The sequence below is a fragment of the Orcinus orca genome, chromosome 4 (assembly GCF_937001465.1).
Source record: "Orcinus orca chromosome 4, mOrcOrc1.1, whole genome shotgun sequence".
In the NCBI taxonomy this organism is placed as follows: Eukaryota; Metazoa; Chordata; class Mammalia; order Artiodactyla; family Delphinidae; genus Orcinus; species Orcinus orca.
Window position 1 is genome coordinate 103,646,618 of NC_064562.1, and position 20,982 is coordinate 103,667,599.

The window sequence follows — 20,982 nt, forward strand, 5'->3', positions numbered from 1 at the left end:
TAAAGCTGGCCATGGGCAGGGGAAGGTTGAGTCCATAGAACAAACACCTTATGCAGGATGGCTGCCTGGCATTGGTCTAGGGAAGGATGGCAGAGGGGGAAGAGGGCAGAGAGAGGCACACACATACATACTTACCTTTAGTTTTCTCAACGGAATAGTTCCTCCCCATCAGAAAACATGGGCCAGCGGCTGTCATTCACCAACCAGGTAATTCACTCCATCTCCAGGGGAGGTATGAGGGGTGTGGCAAAAGGCCAGGAGTGCTCAGGGAAAAATCTTAGTGGAATTTTAAAGATGGAGAAGTATCCCCCTCCACACCCGCAGCCCAAACTGCCCTCCCCAGGTATAAATAATAACTACAATTTTATTTTAATTTATTATTATTATTATTATAAAAAGAAGAGGAAGATCAAGACGGCTCCCTACCTTGTGACAGGGACTAGATGAAAAATTTTACTGCATAATCTCATCTAATCCTCACAACAACCCTCTATCGTAGGTGGTCAAATCATCTGAAACTGTGGATTTGGGGCTTACAAAAGTGGTAATTTTGTGCCTTTTGACCTAATGGCTCCCCCAATTGATAGATGAGCTCACTGAGATTTACAGTAGTTAAGTGACTTGCCAAGGACCACATAGCTCCCAAGTGAGCCATCGGGAATTGAATTCAAGCCTGACTCCAGAGCCCATGAGCTGCCCTGCCTCAGCAAGATGCAGGTGAGCTGGTGCACTCGGAGATGCACCTGGAGGATCCTGAGGCCCTTTTCAGAGTACAGCAATACCCACCTTCTCTTTCTGAGGCCTGTGCCAGGGACTAAGCGTAAAGAGATAAATAGCATATAGGTTCTGCCTCCAATGGTGCCCTGTATAGAGTAGGTGCTCAGTAATACATATATGTATGTATATATATATATATATATATATTTTTTTTTTTTTTTTTTGCAGTACGCGGGCCTCTCACTGTTGTGGCCTCTCCCATGGCGGAGCACAGGCTCTGGACGCGTAGGCTCAGCAGCCATGGCTCACGGGCCCAGCCACTTCGCGGCATGTGGGATCTTCCCGGACCGGAGCACGAACTGGTGTCCCCTGGATCAGCAGGCGGACTCTCAACCACTGCACCACCAGGGAAACCCTAGTAATATATTTTTAATAGGCTAAATACTGAAGTTCACTTTCTTACACCCATAGTGTGAGGAAGGCCTGCTCTACTTGGCAGAAGACTCCAGCCTTACAACGTCCAGCCCTTTACTGTTTACAAAGCTCATTCACACACATTCTTAGAGCTGAGGTGCTTCTTTTTTTTTTTTTTTAATAAATTTATTTATTTATTTTTGGCTGCGTTGGGTCTTCGTTACTGTGCATGGGCTTTCTCTAGTTGCGGCGAGCGGGGGGTTACTCTTTGTCATGGTGTGTGGGCTCTAGGCATGCGGGCTTCAGTAGTTGTGGCACACGGGCTTCAGTAGTTGTGGCTCGCAGGCTTTAGAGCGCAGGCTCAGTAGTTGTGGCGCACGGGCTTAGTTGCTCCACGGCATGTGGGATCTTCCCGGACCAGGGCTCGAACCCGTGTCGCCTGTATTGGCAGGCAGATTCTTAACCACTGCGCTACCAGGGAAATCCTGAGGTGCTTCTTTTTTAAGCGCCTGATGAAGGTTCTGAAACCGAAGATTCGGCCTGCTTTGGGAGGAGATTCTCCCTTGCTCAGAATGAAGAGAGCTTACAACAGAAACCAAGGTCAGGGTGGGAGCAACCTCAGGCCAATTTAGAGAAAGCATAGGGATTCAGATGCAGAGCAATTTGAGGTTCTGTTTTGCAGTTTTCCTGAGCAAGAATCTACCCTGGAGATCTCATTCTCATTTCAAGTCACTCCTGAGAAACAGGTCTTACATTGGGTACAATCCAGTAGGAGATTGAGCTCCATGGAGACTCCTGTGGCAGCAGGACCCCAGGCAGGGAGGCTGTGTCGGAGGCATTTCAGCCCCTCACTCCCAACTTCCCAGTACTAGGGTCTGGCTGGAGGACCACCCCAGCCTGGACATGCTGCTTCCTAAGCACCTTTGGAGTGCCTCCGCTTCTTTTGCTGCTGTCACCATGTGAGTCCAGGTGACAATAATCTCTTGCCCAGGTTATTGATCCGTTAAAAAAAATCCAATTGTGTCATTGTACTGCTTCAGACCCTTCAAAATGGTTCCCCACGGACCCCAGAATAAAGCCTAGAATCCCTCCCCTGCACCTGCCTAACTCCACAGTTCACCTGCCTCCATCCCTCCCCTTCTCTCACACTTGGGGATCCAGCCAACTGGACTTCGTTTACTCCACAAATACCTCATTCTCGAGAGAGACTTTCTCCTGGCTTTCATGCACACTGTTCCTCTGCCTAGAACATTCTCCCCAACTCCATTCCTCTTAGACATTATCTTCTCTGATATATTCCCTGCTGCTCCTTTGGGCTCCTATATTACCCCACATGTCCTCCATCCTAATACTTTTCACACTCCATTGTATTTTCTTGTTTAGTTCTTCACCGATCTCACTATGTGCCTGAGGCATAGTAAAGTTTCAGTAAATACTGTTTGAATGAATAGATGAAATGAACAAATAAAAGATGAAAGTAAAGATCCATGTTCCAGAGGATTGAAAGGTCTTTAAACTATGTAGCCAGTTATGGACTTGAGAGAACTTTAGCTCTGCTCTGAGAAAGATATACAGTGTCTGAGTCCAATGGCACGTATATATCTGTGTGGATCCAAAACCCCATGGAAGCCTCACCACCCATATGTCAGGGGTGGATTCCCAAAAGCCCAGCCTATAGCAGTGTAAGTTAGAATTCACTCTTCATCCTACAATTTTAATACCATTCAACTGCAGCAGGTCTAAGTCCCATCAAAAACTCCGTACAGGGCTTCCCTGGTGGAGCAGTGGTTGAGAGTCCGCCTGCCGATGCAGGGGACATGGGTTTGTGCCCCGGTCCGGGAAGATCCCACATGCCGTGGAGCCACTGGGCCCATGAGCCATGGCTGCTGAGCCTGCACGTCCGGAGCCTGTGCTCCGCAACGGGAGAGGCCACAGCGGTGAGAGGCCTGCGTACTGCAAAAAAAAAAAAACCAAAAAAAAAAAAAAAGCTGTACAACTTCTTTTTTATTTTATTTTTTAAAAATAAATTTATTTATTTTATTTATTTATTTTTGGCTGCATTTGGTCTTCATTGCCACACGTGGGCTTTCTCTAGTTGTGGCAAGTGGGGGCTTCTCATTGCAATGGCTTCTCTTGTTGCAGAGCACGGGCTCCAGGCACATGGGCTTCAGTAGTTGTGGCACATGGGCTCAGTAGATGTGGCTCATGGGCTCTGGAGTACAGGCTCAGTAGTTGTGGCGCACAGACTTAGTCACTCCGCGGCATGTGGGACCTTCCCAGACCAGGGCTGGGACCTGTGTCCCCTGCATTGGCAGGCAGATTCTTAACAACTGAGCCACCAGGGAAGCCCCCAACTTCTTTTTTGGATTCCACATATAAGCGGTGTCATATGATATGTGTCTTTCTCTGTCTGCCTTACTTCACTGAGTATGACAATCTCTAGGTCCATCCATGTTGCTGCAAATGGCAACATGGATGCAAATTATTTCAGTCTTTTTTATGGCTGAGTAATATCCTATCATATAAATATACCACATCTTCTTATTCATTCATCTGTCAATGGACATTTAGGTTGCTTCCATGCTTCCATAAAAAAAAAAGAAATGATAAAAATGAACTTATATACAAAACAGAAATAAAAAAACCCGCAGACATAGGAAACAAACTTATGGTTATAAAAGGCGAAAGGGAAGGAAGGGATAAATTAGGAATTTGGGGTTAACATAAACACACTACTGTATATAAATTAGATAACCAACAAGGACCTGCTGTATAGTACAGGGAAATATACTCAATATTTTGTAAGAACCTATAAAGGAAAAGAATCTGAAAAAATATATATATGTATAACTAAATCACTTTGCTGTACACCTGAAACTAACACAACTTTATAAATCAACTATACCTCTATTTAAAAAAATAATTAAAAAAACAAAGTACCACCAAACAAAGTCATACAACTTCTTGATTTGTTTTTATTACTCACCTCAAACATGATGAAAGCAAGTTTTTCCCAGACTTAAATAGACAAGAGACCTCAATTTCTTGGCTGCCTGAATTAACACTGGATGGGGGAGCAGGCTTTTCAAGGACAGTTTTGCCTTAACAATATCACTGCTGCTGTCTCCTCAAGGACAGAGGCCAGGGTCACCTGTAAACCCTACAGAGACCAGTGCTGCCACCCTGCAGAGACGAGGCGACAAGAAGCATTTGTTGCCCACACCGAAGGATCTGGATGTTGGCATTTTTAAAGCAAGACTGCTAAACTATGGTTGAAAATATTTATTTATGCCTTAGAGATCACAACAGTGCTTTTAAAACCTATATTTAATATATAAACTAAATCCAGGAAATAAAGTTGCATTATATAAAAGTTCACGAAAGTAGGGTTTATGAGGAAAGCTTCTTACCGCCTAAAGATACGATGACTATCGTTTCGTTGAGCCAAAAGAGAGCATTTCAACATGAAGACATCCCGTTAAAGATCCCAGAATAATCCTGCTGATCTCATCCGTTAGCCTTGATGTCATAGAATGTGAGTCAATGTGAGTGAGACTGGGTCCCAACTACTAACTGTCGAGAGAAGATAATAAACTTACAGTATGCATATGTTCATATTTGGCCTGTTCCACGGAGCTTACAGAGGCTATCAGAAATACATCAATTAAAATAGTAAGACATAAATAAATGCTAAAACATAAGAATCAGGGAAACTATACGTTAGAATGGGATATCAAGTTTGGGGGTAGGGGGATGAAGAAAATAGTTTTGCAGCTCCAAATTTCCATGCATTATTATAGATGAGGTGCAAATTTAGCTTTGCGTTTTCTAGTGCTCAAAATGAAGAAGGAAATTAATGAGCAACGTTCAACATAGTACTGCGAGTTGTCTTGCAACTGCACGTCGTAGGGGTAGACCTTGCTCAGGAGTGCCTCCATTGCCCAGGAATCTAGAGAAATTCCAGATACTAGAGAAACAGGTAGAGTGGAGTTTTATTTTACCTTAGGTGAACTGATCTCTTCTTGTACCTCTACATCACACTGTAAAGGTGACAGCCCATTCTGTCCCTTGTAGTTCTGTCCTGAGGCTCTAGGTGGGTTCATCCATTCAACAGACATTTCCTGATGGCTCAGCCTGTGCCAGGCACTGTCCTGGTGTGATGGGGACTGTGATGTGATGCCCACGACTCCTTTAGGCATGAAGGGCTCTCCTTCGGTTCTGAGAGTGCTATTGGCATCCAGCCCTCAGCTGTCAGCTCATTTCAGGAACCACCTGAGCAGAAGGGAGCCCCCTCACCTGCAGTGACCCACATCTAATGACTGGCCAATGTGGGGATATAAAGGCCTGGTCCCCTTATCTCAGTTTGGGACAATCTGAAGGCACACCCTGGCTTCAGAATGTCCCATAGAGTTGTCTGGGGGCTCTGTGGAGGCATCACAGCTCAACTTCCCCCTCTGCCTTTCCCGTTTACAGGTTCCAATCCCAAGAATCCTTCTTAATAAACCACAGGTACACTATCTCCATCTCAGAGGAGCTTCCATCTCAGGAAGCAGAGGAGCTACACCTGGTTAGCACTTACACTGCTGCTTCCTCTCCAGGAAGTCACCACAGAGGAGAGGAGGAAGGAAGGATGCTCCAGGAGCCAGGGTGGTCCAGCTTCCACTCACCTTCACCTTTCTTCCCCATTTTCCTCCCTGCTGGGATCCCAGGGTGCTTGGCTCACACCCTATTCTCTCTCTCTCATTATCAAAACCTAATCTTGGCAACCAAAAAGTTTTTATATTAAGAGTTGGCTTAACAGTGTCTGGCACAGAGAAATAAAGACAAAATATAAAAACAAAACAAAACAAAACAAAAAAAACTAATCTTGGGCTAAGTTTTCTTACACTTAAAATGAGGGAAATGAACGAAAGGATTTGTAAGCTCTATAATTATGATTCTTTGAACATTTAAAGATATATCATGTTCTTTTAAATCTCAACCACTTATTTCAGAGAGTGCCAATTTATGCAAACGCAAACTAAAGGACATCACAATATACTATTTATTTTTTCAATACACTATATTTTAGTAAATACATTTGCGTCACCATCGTTGAAGAGCATTCAACGAGCGCCTGCCAGATGCATCGTATAGCACTTGAAAAATCAGCAATTGTTGAGATGTTGACATATTTAAATTTGGCTCATATTACATGAGAGTGCGTAACTCAGATTGGGAATTACATTCATGCTCCATGGCTGCTGTTTCTTCTTTCTCTTCTGCTCTTTCTTCTTCTTTCAAGCTGCCAGATGGTGTGGATCAAATTATTCTAGAAGGCAGAGAGCCTGGATTTCTGCAGATAAGCATAGCAGTCAGTGCTGACTTTTGCCTCCATCACGGCCACTCACTGTGGTGTGATCTGTTCCTAGTCATCCAGGCTGCTCAGGTATGAGGGTGGTTCCAGCCACACTTTTAAGAGCAGTTTGAGAATTTCTGGAATAAAACTTTTGCTTTATCTCTTTCACTTATTTTCTTAAAATCTTAGACATATACATTTTATTTTTATTTAAAAGAAAATGAACTGGACTACTAGGATACAGTCAAATGCAGTGAGGAAAATTCCATCTTGAAGAGTCAGATTGACAAAGGTGATATCCAAACTTTATTGAGCATTTTCTATCTGTTAACTGATCTACTTCTCACAACAATGTCTCCATTTCACAGAGGAAGAAACTGAGACACAGAGAGGAAGGGCAACTTGCCTACGGTTACCCGGCTAAAAAGAGGGAGAGTCAGGATTTTAATCCGGGCAGTCTGGATTACAGAGACCATGCTTTGAACTTCTTCCCTCCACTGATATGTGGTCAATCAGTATCTCTGTGACTCAGTCTCCCCATTAAAAAAAAAAAAACAAGGATAAGAACATCATCATCAACACAGGTTGTGAAGTGGTAAGAGGACACAGGAAGACATTTGGCTCTCTGCCAGGCACATAGTAAGTGCTCCAAACGCATTTGTCTTCATTACATTTCAAGGGGGTGCTGTCACATGAAATGCATATATCCTCTCAGTATCTCATTATTGAATCTGTCTTGGAAACCTCACTTTTGTGGAGTTCAGAACTTTCTTCCTCAACGACACTTAACCAACAAGGATTCTAACTAACTGGATGGGCATGGGAGTTATGCTGTGTGTGTGTGTGTGTGTGTGCACGTGCATGCACAGCTTCAAGTGCACTGTCTGTGTGCCTCCGGGCTGCATTCATTCATCTGTAATTCCACAGCCTGGGGGTTCCATGGTCATGTCCACCTCCAACATACAGAAGAGAGAAAAATGTTTTGAGCAGTGACCAAAGCATGGACAAGGGGAGCAGAAATATTTGGCTCCATCTTTTCAGCACTCAGTTCCTACTCTTACACTTTGCTGATGAGAAGATATATATTGGTATAGGTTTTATGGGAAAAAATTTGCCAATGTCTATCAAAATTTTTAAATGCACATGCCACATGGCCCAGCAGTTCCACTGGAAGAAATTATATCAAATATATGATAGTCACTTCAGTAACATTTATAAACACAGAAGATTGAAAACTATCCAGGTGTCCATACATTATGGAATATCTGTACAATGAAATACAAATGCTGCCAATAAAAGAAAAAGATAACTCTCTATGCTGATAAGGAACAATTAACAAGATGTATAATTAAGTGAAAAAGCAAGATGAAGAATATTATCATCCATGTAAAAAATAGATATATACACATATTCATATGTGTGTGTATATATGTATATGTGTATGTATACATATGTACATACATACATACAGTCTTGGTCTATTCAGACTGCTATAATAAACATTACTATAGACTGTGTGGCTTACAAACAACAGAAATTTATTTCTCACAGCTCGAGGGGCTGCAAGTCCGAGATCAGGGTGCCAGCAGGATCAGGTGCTGGTGAGGGCCTTCTTCTCGATTGCTGACTTCTTGTATCCTCGTGTGGTAGAAAGAGGCTGAGAGAACTCTCTAGGGTCTCTTTTATAAGGGCACTAATACCATTCATGTGGGCTCCACCCTCATGACCTAATCACCTCCCAAAGACCACACCTCCTAATACTATCACATTGGGGACTGGGTTTCAACATATGAGTTTTAGGGGGACACAAACATTCAGTATGTATAATGTAATATATACATGTCATATATATGTCTATACACACATATAGCACATGTATGTAATAAATGTAATATATAATATATGTGTATACAATATGTAATGTAATACACATGTGTGGTATATTATATACATATATGTAATGTACACCAAAGGTAATAAATAATACATGTATTACATATATATATTACATTGCACACATACATATTACATTATATGTGTATATTACATATATGTTTATATATTTATAGCTGTCTGAATTTGTATTCCTCCAGAATCAAACTTTAAGAGAAGAATATAAGTGTATGTCATTTTTTGTGACCACAGGAAACTCCAATAGGAAGTGGAGAAGTAAGGCAAGGGATGTCTAGGTAGGCAGGGAAGGAAAGAGAGTCAGTTAAGGGCATTATCAAGAGTTACCACTGAAGGCAGGAGTGCAAATCTGCTGGGGGAGTCTGGAAAAGGGCGTGAACTTCACCTCACTACTACCTCACCTGCGGGGTCAGGGGACTGTGCTGTTTATCCGTCATCTTTCCATCTGTCTTTGGTTGTGAGCTACTTCTAAGACATTCACTCTCTCGAGTCATTCCTGCTTGCCAAAGCTGCTCCCAGGACCAGAGCAAATAGCCCCAGGAGGGAAATCTCAGGGTTCACAGAGAGCAGCCTTTGGGGTGTTGAAGGGAGGGGAGGGAGGACATTAGCGGAGCACTGACAGGGTCTGTCCAAACATGCCCAGAGGCTGTCTGGAGGGAACAGCATAAGGAACCAGGGTTAGTGGTGGGGAGGAGAAGGGGCACCGGGAGGCTGGAGAGGCACGCACTTTCCCTATGGACCCTACTGCACTTTCTGAATTTTGTGATGTGCATACATTACCCCTTCTCAAGGTAAACAAAATGATACCTAGAAATTAAATCAAGCCTTTGCAGAGATGACTGGGAGGCCAACAAGCACGTCTCTAGAGTACCTGGCACTAGTGACATTCCAGGCTGGATAATTCTGTCCTATGCATTGCAGGGTGTTTCGCTGCATCCCTGGCCTGTACAAGTTAGAAGCCAGTAGCACCCCCTCCCCAAGCTGTGACCATCAAAAATGCCTCCAGACGTTGCCAAGTGCCCCCTGGAGGCACAATCACCCCTGTCCCCTTTGAGAACCTCTGCTTTAAAGAACTGGCAAGGTTGGATTCTCTCAGGTAGCACATCCATCTCTCTGCATGAAGCCCATGTTTGGGGAGGGACGTCAAAACTGGAATGGGATAAAAGCTCTTCCCTCAGAAAGGAGCTGGGATACCTTCCCACCGACTCCTCCCCAACTTCTGCCAGTTGCCTCCTGGAAGCTAGAGCTGGATCACAATTTGCAGGGTGTAACATCATCAGAGGGTGATGACAGCTCTAAAACGAAATGATTTTAGATGAGTTCGGATGGCTTCATGCCCCATTTTCCAGGTCTGTGTACCATGTGCCAGCGTTGCAAACAGGCAACGGGAACAAAAGGAGTCCTTGTTTCATGACAACGAAGGCAGCTTCTCCTGAGGCTGTGTAGTATAATTGCCATTGTTTGAATTGTCGCTGAGCAATACTTACTCCCCCTCCCACCGTGGGCCCAGTCTGTGTCCCTGCTCTGTCAATGTTATGCTTGGCTTCAAAACTGTTTTTGGCCAATGGAACGCTAGCCACAACAAGGCTAGAGGCTTTACATGCGCCAGCCCGTTTGGCTTAGTTCTTAACTCTGGTGTCCCCCCTGTGTGGCCATTGCCCTTAACCTGGCCCCTGGGATGAATATACATAGAGTCAACCCGAACCTGAGTCCCAGCCTGGAGCCAGTCCCACAGAACCCACAGCCTGAAGCAGAGTTAGTCACTGAGGCCCAAACCACAGTCAACCCACAGACCTGGAAGCATGAGAATAAATGCTGATTGTAAGCCATCGAGTGTGGGGCTGTTTGTTAAGCAGCGTTACTGTGGTAAGAGATGATTGATTCCATAATAATTAGCCATGCCTGCTCCAAAGACAGGCACTTTCCCTACTAGCCCTATGAGCCTCAGTTTCCTCACTTATAAAACAGAAGAAATAATAGCATTACTTTCAACATTGTTGTAAGGATTAAATGAAATAATCTATTGATACATAGAGTGTTTGGCATCATACCTGGCCCAGAGTAAACATTCCATAAATCAGAGGTCACAAAAGTTGGAAGTGTGTTTTCAAATAATTCAATTAATTATCTCTATTGGGCTCAATTCCCAACTGCCAACTGGGAAATTACATGTAAAAAAGTAATCTGGACTTACATCTTCTCTTGAAAAATCGGATCTGGCAACACTGGGCCATCATTTCTACATGGCAACAATGGATAGAGCTAGGGGGCAGTATATCACTGTGTAAATAATAGAAAATCTGACCACCAGGGTTTAAACAAGGGATTCGTTTTTCTCATGCAGCAAGATGAGATGTCCAGGATTCAGAAGTCTGAGGCTGGCACTGAGGCTGAGCAATGCCATCAGGAACCTAGGCTCCTCTGGCTGGCTGCTCTGCCATCTTTAGCATGTGGTGTTTTGTCCTCATGATCTCAAGATGGCTGCTGCACATCCAGCTAGAGTATATGTGTTTCAGACAAGAAAAGAGGGTGGAGGATGGAGAGGGGCAAAGGACAAAATCTCTTCAGGCAAAGCTGTCCTTGCATATGAGAAAGGAAGACGCTCCAGGGACTTCCACTAACATCTTAAAGGTTGGAAGTGAGTTGTATCAGCCACACCTTGCTGCAAGTGTGGCTGGGAAATGGAACATGCATTACTGCCTCTACTATCAAGAAGGAAGGCAGTTGAAAATGTGTTGTAGAACTCAAGCTAGAGTATCTCAGTTCAGAATACACCCTTCCCAGTCTGGTTTATCATTTACCTGCCCTCCATGGCCCCCGTATCTGTATTTGTGTCTGCAATGCCTGCCATATATGTTATTCTCAGCCGAGTCAGGGCATAGGTTTTGGAGTATGTTCTGGCCTTAGCCTTTCTAGGCTCACGGCAGAACTGAACATCCAAGGCCCCACCCTCCTCAGCTACTTTGCCCCATGCTTCATCTTTAGTTTCTCCTCTGGGGCAGGGTGATATACAATATGCTCAAAGAAGCAAGGGAAAGTTTTTGGCTGACCTCTTCAAAGTAGCTCTGACCGTACTGACCATATTCTTGCTGTGGCCTTGGCTGAAACTGAGAAAATATTATTTCCCCTCTACTCCATTTGTCCTATTTTTCCTTTTGATGGACTTTGATAGTTTCATACCATTTTTCAAGGCAGGCTATTGAAGTTCCAGGAGGTGACCTCTATTTACTACAATAAAATTAATGATTTATAGAAAGTCAAAATTCCACAATCCCCCAAACTCTCCTTTTATCCCTAACTACTATGTCAACAAACCACCCAGCATCCAGCATGGTTCAAAGGTCTGAATTGTGTAGCAAAATAAATCATTTTTTAAATCCCAATAGTAATGTATGGTGGGAGCATTCTTAACTTGAATTGAGTAAGGGGGAACAGAGCAGATGCAGCCAACCTTGGCTGTAGTATATTACTCAAGTTGATGTGGGCCTGAGGAGATTGGATATTTAATGTCAATGATACCATGGGGGGGATGAAAAAATTCGAAGTTCCACTAGAAAATAAGAAGGTAAAATTTAGGTCCCATAAGCTCTGGCCTATTTTTTCTTTCCTTCCCCTCCCCTGCTGTCATTCCCCCTGGTTTATCTTTTTTTTTTTTTTTTTTTTTTTTTTTGCGGTACACGGGCCTCTCACTGCTGTGGCCTCTCCCGTTGCGGAGCACAGGCTCCGCGGCCATGGCTCTCGGGCCCAGTCGCTCCGCGGCATGTGGGATCTTCCCGGACCGGGGAACGAACCCATGTTCCCTGCATCGGCAGGCAGACTCTCAACCACTGGGCCACCAGGGAAGCCCCGCCCTGGTTTCTTACCATCCTCCTCCTCACTCTCTCTCCCTTCCTGCCCGCTGGTCTATTTCTATGTCCTCTCTTAAATGTCTAGCGAGTTTTTCACTAGGGCCCTAATTTGGGTCCAGTGTTGACATTCCAATATATGCAGGACTCTGGTCCCAACCTTGCTTATTCCGAGGTACTTGATGCCGTGCTTTACATCACAATGTTCCAACCTAAATCTCTGGAGTGTGCAGAGCTGCCCAGAGCCCGTGCAGAGTTTGCTTCGTTTGGGCAAATCTGCACACTCAAGGTGGCGTCCACTCCAGGAGGCTCAGGAATCATGGAGAGAAAAGGTGTGTCTGTAGGTAGTGGAGTAGCCTGAGGCGTCTGGCTGCCCAGTAACATCCACTCACTACAGTTCAACAGGTTTGTTTTGAGCTCCTACTATATTCAAACACAGCGCGAAATGCTGGGGATACAAAAATCCAAAAGACGTGATCCTGCCCTCAAGAAGCCCACCGTCTAGAAGAGGTAGCTGACCCCAAGAGAAATAACTTACTACACTAGAAAAGCTCTGAATTCCCCTAGTGCATTGCTTTTCACACTTTAACGTGCACGCGGATCCCCTGTGGTTCTTGTGAAAATGTCGATGTGGATTCAGTGGATCTGGGAGGGACCTGGGATTCTGCCTGTCCAACAGACTGAGGCCCACCCTGTTGTTGCTAGCAAGGTCCTAGGGCTGGGTGTTAGCCGTGAAGAGGAAGCCTAGAGGGGCCCTGGCTGCGAAAGGCCCCAGGGAGCAACCAGAGGCTGCTTCTTCCACACTTCAGGAGCATGTGGCTTCTGCTCAGGAAGTATGAACAGCAGCATAAACAGAGCTTTTCCAGGCTTAGCCCATCCAACTAAGGCCATGTATCACTAGGTTGCCACAAACCAACGGGACATTTTTCGACCACGGGCTGAGTGATGGGGTAGTTTCAGGAGGTAAATATTTGAAAGGGAAGCAGCAAACAATTGTTTAGCACTCGTGTTCTTCTTTTTTTTTTTTTTTTTTGCAGTACGTGGGCCTCTCACTGCCGCGGCCTCTCCCGCTGAGGAGCACAGGCTCCGGACGCGCAGACTCAGCGGCCATGGCTCACGCATGTGGGATCCTGCCGGACCGGGGCACGAACCCACGTCCCCTGCCTCGGCAGGCGGACTCTCAACCACTGCGCCACCAGGGAAGCCCACTCATGTTCTTCTTGCGACAGCCTTCATTTCTCTTTTCTGTCTTCACTGGGAAAAGGAGTTTCTCAGTGCACTGCAAATGCTGCAGCTCCCATAGCCCCTCCCCACATAAAGGTGACTGTACTTGTCAGAATTCCTATGACACGCCACACACAGTACCTGTGCTCCGTACCCGCTTTAACAATCTTGAGCTGAAAACAATGGAAGTTGTATTCTGGTTTTGCTTTTTAAAGCCTGAAGCCAGATGCTAGGATCTATTCTGTACTTCCGAATCTCTACTTAGAAAACTTTTCCTTCTCCTTTCTTACAAAGGATTGCGTCAAGAATACACTATGTGGAAAACAAGCACTATTTACAATAGCCAGGACCATAGAAGCATCGACAGATGAATGGATAAAGAAGATGTGGCACATATATACAATGGAATATTACTCAGCCATAAAAGGAGACGAAATTGAGTTATTTGTAGTGAGGTGGATGGACCTAGAGTCTGTCATACAGAGTGAAGTAAGTCAGAAAGAGAAAAACAAATACCGTATGCTAACGCATATATATGGGATCTAAAAAAAAATAGTACTGATGAACCTAGTGGCAGGGCAAGAATAAATACGCAGACATAGAGAATGGACTTGAGGACATGGGGAGCGGGAGGGGGAAGCTGGGGCGAAGTGAGAGAGTGGCATGGACATATATATACTACCATATGTAAAATAGATAGCTAGTGGGAAGCAGCAGCATAGCACAGGGAGATCAGCTCCGTGATTTGTGACCATCTAGAGGGGTGGGATAGGGAGGGTGGGAGGGAGGGGATATGGGGATATATGTATGTATATGGCTGATTCACTTTGTTGTACAACAGAAACTAACACAGTACTGTGAAGCAATTATACTCCAATAAAGATCTATTAAAAAATAATAATAGGGCTTCCCTGGTGGCACAGTGGTTGAGAGTCTGCCTGCCGATGCAGGGGACACGGGTTCGTGCCCCAGTCTGGGAAGATCCCACATGCTGCGGAGTGGCTGGGCCTGTGAGCCATGGCCGCTGAGCCTGCGCGTCCGGAGCCTGTGCTCCGCAACGGAAGAGGCCACAGCAGTGAGAGGCCCGTGTACCGAAAAATAATAATAATAATAATAATAATAGTATCTGCCCCTCATTTAAAAAAAAAAGAAAAAAGAAATCAGTGCATTTCCAGGCCATGAGACTCCAGATGTGTGCTACTGTATCAGCCCATGGCTACTGCTGTGTAACAAAAAACCACAAGCCCTCATACGCAATATACTTATTGTTCATGCATCTGGAGGTCAGCTAGTTGTCCTGACTGGGCAACTGGGGTGACTGGGCTCTGCTCTGTGTGTCCTATCTCCCAACAGGCTCTCCCAGGCCTGTTTTCACCACAGTGGTGGAAGGTGCAAGTATGCAAGCAGAGAGATACAGTGACTTTTTTCAAGCCAATGTCTGCATTATGTCTGCTAACATCCCTCTGTCAAAGAAAGTCACATGGCTGGGCCAGAATCAGAGTGGAAGGGGGCTCTGCAGGGTTACATGGGGAGGGCATGGTTACAGGGAAGGGAGAAAAACAGGGGCTATGAATGCAATCCATCTAGCACAGTCTTCACATGTAACAGTAACTTTCCAGTTCGTAGTTACGCTGATCCAACCATCTACTCTTCTCTGCTCTAGGAAAGACAGAACAGCTGCAGAAAGTCCAGGGAAAACAAAGGCATCTGAGAGGAGGGAGAGCAACCAAGTATTTACTGACAATGCTCTATTCATAATCCACATTTAATTCACATTCAAAAGGATGTATTGACAATCTGCCAGGTTTTAATAGCTCCACCTTTAAGTGGCATCTCTGCAGCAGTAGAAATATCAAGCTTCCTGCCTCTTTGAGAAGCAAGGGCCTGGGCTCACAAGGTAAACAAAGGGTAATGAAACAGCAAATGGCAGGGTGTCAAGTTGTTGGAAGGTGTCTAGCAGGATGCCACGGAAACACGGTTTCATTCTGGTCTCACTTAACGTCTTCATTAATGATCTGGAAGAGGGAGTAAACAGCACATTAATTATAATCACAAGTGATACTAAATTGGGATTTGTTGCCTCCACCAAAGGAAAGGACTCTGAAAGACCAGGTAGGAGATGGATCCAGCTTGGAAAAGGTGAACAGCATCTAGGAAAACATCACTGCACGTGGCAGGGGACGGAACAAGTCATTTGGAAGCAATGAGGTTAAAAGCCAAGGAAGCTGCCTGAAATCTTTTCTGGGACAACCTATTCACACATAAACCAAAGATGTGGCATCAGGAAATTAGAGACAAGCAAGCTGGAGCAGGAGAGGGGAGAAAGACAACACAATGTGAATGATAAACTAGGGAGCTTGAAAATTTCCCCTTCACAGCTTCCTTCTCCTACTGGCATAGTAGCTCCCAAGGGCAGGGATTCGTGTTGATTTGTTTTCTGCTATATCTCCAGCACCTGGAATTATGCCTGGGACATACAAGCCACTTAATAAACATATGTTGAATGAATGAATGAGGAATGGAGTGTAACTCCTGAAGAAAGAATCAAAAGAGGCTTTCTCTCCATAAGGCACAAACCAGTCAAAGATGGGTTTAAAAGAAAAACAAAGAAACAAAACAAACACTGGGGATTGGGAGGAAATGAACAAAGTGGAAATAAATAAAGGTCCCCAGAGAACTGAGACCCTCTTGGCTTTATCATACAGTGCTAATAGTAGTCGCAGTAGTAATAGCTGTAATAGTGGTGATAAGTATCTTCACTGTTCTAAGCGCTTTGCATGAATTATCTTGTTGAATCATCACAAAACACGGAGGCATGTTCTATCATTGCCCCCATTTTATACATGAGGTATAGAAAGACTAAGTAACTTTTCCAAGGTCCACAGTGAGAGTGGTGGGATTTAAGTTGATGCAACCATATCCCGTGTTTTTTACTACTATATTACATTGCCTACCACACTGGCTTAAGGGAAAGGGGAGAGGTGGGAGGGAGAGAGGGAGAGCTAAAGGGAAGGGGAAGGAGAGGAAGAAAACCAAAAGGAAAAGTAAACAGAGTCAAAATAGGGCAGATGATTCTTCCCCACCTCCCATCAGGGAACCAAGCTCAGTGTGAGCATGAGACTGAAAACTTAATGCAGCTCTTCTCCCTGTAAGTGTTTCATGGTCTCTGCCCTAAATATCATCTAGTATTTAAAGACACATTTTTTTTTTGGTACAAAATACCCCTTAATTCTAAACTGAGTACTTGATCTGGTGCTCAACTGAAGAAACCATCTGTAGTTTTCCTTTATTTTCTTCTTTATTCTTCCATTTCTCAGCTCTCTTCAAGAAAGTAAAAAGTCTGGAAGTTTATGTTTTACACATGTACTCATTATTTTTCTGTACATTATTCCTTATTTTCTTCACATTATCGCATGCCTCTGTCATTTGTACATATCAAGAGTTGAGGATGTAAAACCATATATACTGTACTTTATAGGTGATTTAAGGGACTTCCAAGGGTCATTATTTACAGGAATTGGTTTTTGTCCTACACTTTGACCTTAAAACAAAACCCCTTTGTCCTGTCCTCCTTTGAAACCACTCTACATTGCTTAATGTTTTTGCTCATGGTTCTAATTTTTAAATGATTGTCTTTGTTTTGTCTGATGTTTATTATGTGAATACTTGCAGGTCATAAATTTGTCTTCTGTAATCACCAGCATCTATAGAGGCAACATGGTCTGAGGTGGGACAGATTGACGCTAAGGCAGAGACAAACCGTGATTGGAGATGGAATCCTGAAACAGCAAGAAACTGGGTCCAGCCCTCAAGGGACTCAAAGGTGTTCTAGTTCCTGAATTTTGTCCTCTGCTTCTAGAATTTTATTCCCTAAATTTCTTCCTTCCTTCCTTCCTCTCTTCCTTCCTTCCTTCCTTCCCTTTTTTGGTTGTTCAATTTGAGTTTCTGTCTCTTACAAACAATTCCTTAATAATGCAATGACCTGGGCTTCCCTGGTGGCACAGTGGTTAAGAATCCACCTGCCAATGCAGGAGACATGGGTTCAAGCCCTGGTCCGCGAAAATCCCACATGCTGCGGAGCAACTAAGCCTGTGTGCCACAACTACTAAGCCTGCACCCTAAAGCCCGCGAGCCACAACTACTGAAGCCCGAATGCCTAGAGCCCACACTCCGCAACAAGAGAAGCCACTGCAATGAGAAGCCTGCACACCGCAGCGAAGAGTAGCCCCCCCTCACCACAACTAGAGAAAAGCCCACTCGAAGACCCAATGCAGCCATAAATAAATAAATAAATAAAAATAATGCAATGACCTTAGGGTCTGTCTAATTTTAGAAGTCTGTGCTTTGATTCTGGGATTCCAATATTAACATTGATTGGAGGGGTCAATTTAGTGCTCTAAATTGTGCTCTGGGGGACAATGGGAAACCATTGTTCCAGATAATTCTCATGCTGCGTTCATCTAGAGAGAACTAAGAATTCACTCTAAGTTTGATGCCCAAGTAGTGATAAATATTCCAGCGAGAAGAATTCCTAAGGCTGATCAAAGGTGGTATAAAATGTTGCTCTCTCAAAATAAAGATGACAATAGAAAAGCATTTTCCAAAGTGTGTTTCTGTTAGAATAGGGTGACCATATAATTTACTCTCCAAACTGGTACACTTTGGGGAATTAAAGTAGATGCCTTTAGCATTTATGCAAGGACAGCAGGTGTAAAATATGACTGGTCACCCTATGTAAAATATGTCTCAACAAAGGGGGTTCCTTGACCTCAAAATTTTGGGAAGTCTGCATACTATATAGTTTCTTCTTGAGAACCACAACACCCACACTATTAAAAGCTCTGCGTCCTATAGTAAAGAAACCCACTAAATGTCATCTAAACCAGCATTTCCCAACTGACTTGATTATGAAACCTTTATTTTCAATAATACCTTCTACCACCGTAGGGACTCAGTGTTCCATAGAGCATACTTCAGAATATGTTGACCTTGAACATGTCTTATTCAATTATAGTGTAATCTGCTATCTCCTGAATCTAGAGGACACCAAAACAAAAATACCTTCCCACCAAGCTCCTATTTGCCTGAAATTTCTACCATTATTTCCTCCTTTAAGGATCTTTTAAAGGATTTGCACATTGTAATGGGGTTAGGCATTATGTCATTTGGAGAGAATAACTCATTACCTAGCTAAACATTAGTGATAATTAGGTTATCTGAATAGCCACTTACCACCCATAGATTCTGAGCGAACGGGTCCCCCAGGAATTGTCTTCAAGGGAGGAATGGGAAAAAAAGGGTCTGGATCGGAGGACACTGGCCTGTGCAGTATTTTAGTGGAGGGTTTGGTATTAATATGGTTCCCAACCTTTACTCCACCAAAGCTCACTTCTCTGTACTGGCTCCCCCATATCCCTAGTTTTAAAAGATGTTGCCTCCCAAATAAACTGAACTTACTCAACTGTAGCATTTGTAACTTTATTGTCATGTTTCCCCTGCCCTTTACTTTCTTACTTCTGAGAAAGCTCCTTCCCAACTTCAACCATGAAGTTCTAGAAAGGGCTTCTCTGGTCTTTTAAAATCCCACCTCTCTGGAACTACTGACTAGTCTAGGGTGAGCCTCCTGGCCAAGCTGGGCCAATCAGGGAGCTTTCCTGGGATTGTTGACATTTGGATCAGAAGGGACAAGTCTCAGTCCCCCTTGGGCTATCAAAGCTGTTGGATGTAGGTGTGGGAGAAGCCAGTTTCCAACCATACGGAGGAAGCCGGTCTTAGACCAGGGTTTCCCAACAACTATTGACAGTTTGAGTCAGATAATCCTTGGTTTTAGGGGGGCTATTCTGTGCATTGTAGAATGTATCGCAGCATCTTGGCCTCTACCCACTAGATGCCAGTAGCATCTCCCCCCAGATATTGCCAAATGTCCCCTGGAGGGTAAAGTCACTCTCCACCATTGGTCGAACCGATCTAGAGAATGAAGCCTGTATTCAGAGAAGAGCACAGGTGAGAGCTAGGAAAATTTGAGAATGTCCTGGTGACATTTAAGGCACTGGTCCCAGTGGTCCCTGAGGCTCAGCACACCCCAGTTCTTCCTGTGGATTGATTTCATGAGCTAATTAATTCCACTTTTTTTCCCCCTAAGCTGGCTCAAGTTGAATTTCTCTAGTTGCACACAAGGGTGCTGTGTTCATCTATAATTTCCATTTGGATTTTTGACAAACTGAAAATAGCTCACTTCCTTGCTCTCTTCCTCCTGTCTCCCCCCACACCAGGTTCACGATTACATTCAAAGACCCCAAGAGTCAGGGTTCCCCTAACCCTGTCTTAGACTGAGAGCTTTGATGCATGAATGAGGACAGAGGTAGTAAAAGTGAACCCTAAGCTGGATCTAATATGCATCAAAAGAAACTAAAACAGTTTCTTTTCCTTTCTTTCAGCAGCGAGCAGCAGAACTGGGTTTGCCTAAAGATAATTTTTTTAGGGGGATGAGGGCTGTGGGGGAAGGGAAGTTTTGTTTTTTTTTTTCTTCAATAGTGGGAATATGCAAGGCAAAAAATAGAATAGAAAGCTGATGTCTTAGTGTCATAGCAAGCCTTTCTCTGGAGCTGTTATAAGCCGCAGGGAATTTGGCACCAAAGCCAGTGACCATATGCCTGCTGGGTCTGAGGAAAAGATGTGCCCTGTCCTGCCAGCTCAGAGCTACACAGACATTGCCTTTTGAACCACCAGGCCCTGGGCCTCTTCAGAACGACCCCAACCCCTGCTCTAGGACTGAGCCCCCTGACAGCTCCCCCCAACCAAAGTGCACAGGCCAGTGCAAGGTAGAGCTTTCATAGGCCCAGCTTCACCCCAGGTTTGCAGCTGGGAGCAGAGTACCTAGAAAGGGGCAGGGGCTGGTACTCAGGCAGGACACATCAGGATAGCCATAAGGTTGTTAAACTATTGGAATGTTTCCACATTGGTGGGTAAATTGATGCTCTCCTGAGCCAACTGGGCAAACCTTTCCCAAACTTGATGCTCCAGGAACTAAAGGGTTAATCCCACACAGCATGTGGCCCAGGACTCAGCTTCTGAGCAAGCTTGCTTCTCTTCTGATTGGTTGATGCTGGTGCCATCCTGGTTGTTATATATTTTAATATTAACACTGAAAGGGAAAACTGAATCCTGGGGGAAAGGGATGGGAGGGTGGCAAAGATTTCATTTATTTCCACATTCTGCTTTGGAATGATCCCGCATTGTTGCTTATTCTTTATGAATGCATTTATTCTGAAAGCATTTTGGACTTGCACTTGAAGATGAAGCAGGCTTGGCTCCTGCTGAAGACATTCACGGTCCAGCAGGGGAGAGAAGACATGCACAGTAGGTAGAGAGCGCACAGGTGATGCAGAAGGTGCTCTAGCTGGAAGGCTGATGGGACTCAGCTGACAATACCTTCATTTCTTCTGGAGGTTGTGAGCTTTCTGTGGTTTCCTGGGAGTTGGGATGATTGGCAGTGTGCACCTGCACTCTCTTTTGGTCCTTCCTGATGGGCGC

General features: G+C 44.4%; 1 long non-coding RNA gene across 2 annotated transcripts in view; it reads right to left on the reverse strand.

Moving 5' to 3' along the window:
• Positions 1–14,603: 14,603 nt before the first annotated feature.
• Positions 14,604–20,982, reverse strand: part of LOC117200063 (uncharacterized) — a 55,569-nt gene continuing 49,190 nt past the window's right edge. Inside the window, exon 5 of one of the 2 annotated variants that reach the window (XR_004481492.2) lies at positions 14,604–15,464. This is a non-coding gene — a long non-coding RNA (uncharacterized LOC117200063). The remainder of the gene's footprint in view (positions 15,465–20,982) is intronic. The other variant, XR_004481491.2, reaches the window with a different exon arrangement.